The sequence below is a fragment of the Entelurus aequoreus genome, linkage group LG05 (assembly GCF_033978785.1).
Source record: "Entelurus aequoreus isolate RoL-2023_Sb linkage group LG05, RoL_Eaeq_v1.1, whole genome shotgun sequence".
Taxonomy (NCBI): Eukaryota; Metazoa; Chordata; class Actinopteri; order Syngnathiformes; family Syngnathidae; genus Entelurus; species Entelurus aequoreus.
In genome coordinates this window covers 44,663,338-44,669,489 of record NC_084735.1, presented here as the reverse complement: position 1 = coordinate 44,669,489, position 6,152 = coordinate 44,663,338, and positions in this window count along the sequence as shown.

Below are 6,152 nucleotides of genomic sequence, written 5' to 3'. Positions count from 1 at the left end.
ACCGAAAGCAATGGATGTCGAGTGGGTCTGACATAACATTGTGAAAGTCCAGTCCACAGTGGATCCAACACATCAGCGAGAGTCCAGTCCACAGTGGGGCCAGCAGGAAACCATCCCGAGCGGAGATGGGTCAGCAGCGCAGAGATGTCCCCAACCGATGCACAGGCGAGCGGTCCACCCCGAGTTCCGACTCTGGACAGCCAGCACTTCATCCATGGCCACCGGACCTGTGTAACTCCCCCTCCGCAAGAGAGAGGGGGGCAGAGGAGAAAAGAAAAGAAACGACAGATCAACTGGTCTAAAAAGGGGGTCTATTTAAAGGCTAGAGTATACAAATGAGTTTTAAGATGGGACTTAAATGCTTCTACTGAGGTAGCATCTCTAAATGTTACCGGGAGGGCATTCCATAGTACTGGAGACCGAATAGAAAACGCTCTATAGCCCGCAGACTTTTTTTGGGCTCTGGGAATCACTAATAAGCCGGAGTTCTTTGAACGCAGATTTCTTGCCGGGACATATGGTACAATACAATCGGCAGGATAGGATGGAGCTAGACCGTGTAGTATTTTATACGTAAGTAGTGACGGATGCATATATCCACATTTATCCATAATTAAGAGTTACTTCTTTCTATATTTCTATAGTCATATTTTAAATAGCTAATGTTCCATCTTGTACTCTTTTCATTGTTTTGATCATCTCATGACAAAGTGCTTGCACTGTGGACGGCCTTTAAGTAGGAGGCAGGGAAGAGGAGTCCTCCCTGCTTCCCTTCTCGGGCCGACTTGAGATAACGGACACAATGGGCATCTGTGCGGCCGTGAGGGCGGGGGGAGAGATTGAAGAACAGAATGTTTTCGTGATGTGTGGCAGACCGATCTGGACCGGGCTAGGGAACGCTTGGGTGCTGGGTTGGTCTCAGGTTTGTCCTCTAAGCTTGGAGAATAAACCACAAAATACCAATTACTGCCTGTTGATTGAATATAAACATCAGCTTATGTGACATAAAAAGAATCTGGGAGAGACTAGCAATTTGAATTCCCCATTGGAGGAATGCTGGTCAACGCAACAAATTTGGGGGCTTCGTCCGAGATGGCACGCTGTTGATTGATGACTTCTTGCAATCTTCTGGACAGACTCAATTGGCCAATTCAAGGTAAGCAGAACCTTTCTTTTTAGATAAAATCTGCGTTAGGAGTCTGTCCTGAAGTTTGTAAGTCAAACACTGTTTTTTAATCCCAGGCACAGATTGGTGATTTTGATAGATTGATTGAAAACGATCCTAAATTTCTGTTTAGTACAGTAGCATCGCTAACCCAACAAGGGACTCCTCCCAGTAGCTCCACCCACTCGGCAGATGATTTTATGAATTTCTTTAATAAGAAAATTGAACTCATTAGAAAGGAGATTAAAGACAACGCATCCCAGCTACAACTGGGTTCTATTAACACAAATACGACTGTATATACGACGGACACTGCCCTCCAAAATAGTCTCTCTATTTTTGATGAAATAACATTAGAGGAATTATTACAGCGTGTAAGTGGGATAAAACAAACAACATGTTTACTTGACCCACTTCCTGGGAAACTTATCAAGGAACTGTTTGTATTATTAGGTCCATCAGTGTTAAATATTATAAACTTATCACTTTCCTCCGGCACTGTTCCCCTAGCATTCAAAAAAGCGGTTATTCATCCTCTGCTCAAAAGACCTAACCTCGATCCTGACCTCATGGTAAACTACCGACCGGTCTCCCACCTTCCGTTTATTTCCAAAATTCTCGAAAAAATTGTTGCACAGCAGCTAAATGAACACTTAGTGACTAACAATCTCTGTGAACCTTTTCAATCTGGTTTCAGGGCAAATCACTCTACGGAGACAGCCCTCGCAAAAATGACTAATGATCTATTGCTAACGATGGATTCTGATGCGTCATCTATGTTGCTGCTTCTTGATCTTAGCGCCGCTTTCGATACCGTCGATCATAATACTTTATTAGAGCGTATCAAAATGCGTATTGGTATGTCAGACTTAGCCTTGTCTTGGTTTAACTCTTATCTTACTGACAGGATGCAGTGCGTCTCCCATAACAATGTGACCTCGGACTATGTCAAGGTAACGTGCGGAGTTCCCCAGGGTTCGGTTCTTGGCCCGGCACTCTTTAGTATTTACATGCTGCCGCTGGGTGACATCATACGCAAGTACGATGTTAGCTTTCACTGTTATGCTGATGACACTCAACTCTACATGCCCCTAAAGCTGACCAACACGCCGGATTGTAGTCAGCTGGAGGCGTGTCTTAATGAAATTAAACAATGGATGTCCGCTAACTTTTTGCAACTCAACGCTAAGAAAACGGAAATGCTGATTATCGGTCCTGCTAGACACCAACATCTATTTAATAATACCACCTTAACATTTGACAACCAAACAATTACACAAGGCGACTCGGTAAAGAATCTGGGTATTATCTTCGACCCAACACTCTCGTTTGAGTCACACATTAAGAGTGTTACTAAAACGGCCTTCTTTCATCTCCGTAATATCGCTAAAATCCGTTCCATCTTGTCCACTAGCGACGCTGAGATCATTATTCATGCGTGCGTTACGTCTCGTCTCGATTACTGTAAGGTATTATTTTCGGGTCTCCCTATGTCTAGCATTAAAAGATTACAGTTGGTACAAAATGCGGCTGCAAGGCTTTTGACAAAAACAAGAAAGTTTGATCATATTACGCCTATACTGGCTCACCTGCACTGGCTTCCTGTGCACTTAAGATGCGACTTTAAGGTTTTACTACATACGTATAAAATACTACACGGTTTAGCTCCAGCCTATCTCGCCGATTGTATTGTACCATATGTACCAAACGTCTGGTAAATTAAGAAAAGTAACTGGAAGTTTTATGGTAAAGTGAAACGCAGAGATAAGGGTAGGTACAGCTTTTTCACGTGTGTGTGCGTAAGCGCTTGCTTGCTCAAGTGCTTACGCGTGCTCGTGTGTGTGTGTGCTGCTGAGTGTGTGTGTGTGTGTGTGTGTGTGCGGGAGTGCTTACGCATGCTCGTGTGTGTGTGCTGCTGAGTATGTGTGTGTGTGTGTGTGTGTGTGCGCTGGTGAAAATGGAACACTCAGGGAGAGAATTTAAAAGTTTGGCGTATGATAAAAGTAAACGGGGATTACGTGGAAAAATGAAATGCAGCAAAAGAACCGATGATTAATGACAGAATGGACTGATTGCTTTTTGTCTGCCGCGCATGCGCAAGACAATTCAAACGACCCGCCCAGACTTTGACTAGGACACCGCCCCCTACTCCAGTGACAAGAGAAGGAGGTATTAACACGCCCCCTCTAAGATTAATCCTGCCTCCGAAAATTAACTCCTTGTACACGACTGACCATTTTCTCCGGCAGACATTTTTGACACATGACATTAACACTTTGGACATACTACAATATAAGTCTCTTGCCGATGCATACATGCAAGCCATTGTTGACCTTGTTTCCCACCTGTACCTCCGGGAGGGAACCTTTGGCCAAACACTTTGGACAAAGTTAACCCTGATATACACGGTGCCAAAACAATATATGGCAGGACATTTTATTCATCCCATGCAAAATAGGGCTAATGACAGAGCAACAAGGAAACGACTACTTAAATTACAGATCGCTGAAGATAAAAGGTTAAAAGAACCAAAAGGTCAAAGATCAGCTAGGGTATATTCGGCAGTGGGTGACCTTGCTTTTGAGTTCCAACAGGTAGAGGAAAGAATCCTCAACAGACGTGCGGTTGGACTCGGGTGGTGGACAACACGATGCTTCAAAGCCGGTCTGGGGTAGACACTGTTTCGGCTGTGACCAGCCTGGTCACTGGAGTCGTGACTGTCCGAACATTTCCGAACAGGAAAGGTTCCGTCGTGCCAACAAACGAACACGAAGGCGTGTAAGAGGACGCCCACATCAGGAGCCGCAGCAGGAAGTACCGACAGGACCCCTGCTGGACATAGTGTCAACGGACAATTTTATCAGCCACCCATTCGATTCTGAATGCAGAGGTACCAAAAAAACTGTGTGCTTCCTCTTTAAAGGTTGAAGGCTTCGCTGGGGTCACAAGAAGGTTACCTGTCACCAAACCACTTCCGGTTCAGATTGCTGGACCTCCTTTACAGACTGTACCCTGACATTCAATATCGCGCAGAAGGAACATTCCTGGTGTTACCTGACGGCTCAACCACCAAGCTGCGACACCACTACCAAGGCTCCTCCATGAGCTCATACCACAGCCTGAAACAACAGGAATGGCTGACGTCCAACTGCTCTAACAGTGAAAACCCTGACTGACTGAGATGCTTCCGTGTGTTCTGCCACCCGACTCGCCATATGTTATGATTATTTATATATGTTGGAACTCAAGGTGTGGCTGCTCATGTTGACCTATCTTTGCAACAGCTAGCATGGTATAAGATGGACACAATAGTGTCCCACATTGTTCCCTTGCTCTCTGTCTCGCCTACAAAACCAAAGAACTTAGGTCCAATGATAAGACACGGCCTAGCTGCCAAACATTACACAGTCACCCAAATACCACATTTTCAAAAGATTAGGTTTAGCCCATAGTGATGTTAAACACATTACTATGGGCTGCACTTTAGACACCTGTAGGCTACGAGGAGCTAGCAGCTACACAACAGCTGAGCTAAAACGACACATTACACATTCAAGCATATCAAATAATTATAGTTGCTCATTACATACACATAGTCGTCAAGACAGAAGTCTGATAGAAAGTATTCAGTAACAAACGTGTCTGCATCATTCAACTTTCTACAACATGAGCTTGACTTAATGAATTATTGGGGCCACCAGGTGTGGTAAAATTTCAAAATACTATTGCTAAAGCATCCGCCATAAGGGTAGTATTTTTCTAGTATTGGTGACCATATAAATATAAGCATATTTTGTTACTTTCACCATATTAAATAAGTTACATAAAAGTTAGGGTTTAGTTGAGTTTGAGTTATTTGTGATATCGCTAAGGGGTCCCCTACCCTAACACCACCCCCCAGTGGACCATAGAGGCTAAAGAGACTTTCATTGACCTCAAACATGACCTGTCCTCCGCTACTTGACTATTAGCTGACCTTTTTCTTAGATGTTTCTGAAAGTGATAGTATGACTAACACAGTCCTTTTTTTCAGAAACAGAAGGGGGTGAGTGAGGGTGGATACAGACTCCTTGGAACAAAATCGACAATCATCCGACTCTGACACATTCCATAGTTTTAACATTTTTCCCGTGGGTAAGAAGTTATAACTAATTTTAATTTGAAAATAATGATTTTACACATCGATAGTACTTTAGTATATCAAATTTAGAATATGGAGGAGGTGAGGGTGAACCATGTATAGTCTTTGATTTCACTGATATGATCAATACGGTACAAGGGAAAAGGTACGTACTGACTTGTGTTGACAATCACAGTGGTTGGCCGGAAGCAACAACAACCTCAAAAGAGGATGCAATATCAGTAATTAAATGACTTGTGAATGACCTAGTACCCCGACATGGTTTCCCCAAAAAGATTAGGTCAGACAACGGCAACCATTTAAAAAAAAAATACTCACTTAGCCTTGGTCGAAAAGGCTTTCGGACTAGAACACAGGTTTGGGGTACCATCCTGAGTCCCAAGGTAAGGTTGAAAGGATGGACCAGAACATTAAAAACTAATTGGCTAAAATCTGTGCACAGACCAAATTTAATTGGATTGACATCTTGCAATTAGCGTTAATGATCATTCGAAGGTCCGTGAATAAAACTGTTTTACCGCCCTTTGAGTTTTTCACCCTATGAGCTGCATACAGGTCAGCCATTCACAGGACCAGCAGCCCCCCATGGAAGGAGGACTCAGCGTAAAACCAAAATGGTATTTTACATAAAAAAATTGCAGAATTTGTGTGCCAGTTCTTCTGTACAGATTCCCTTCCGCCCGCTGAGAGGGTCAAGATCAAGGTCATCAAACGCAAGTGGACGGAGCCCAGGTGGACTGGTCCCTTCAAGGTCGTAGAACGGACGTCCCACGCCCTTTGACTGGCTGGTAAAGGGGACACCTGGTACCACCTCTCCCTCTGCACTACTGCCGAAGAACCTGACAG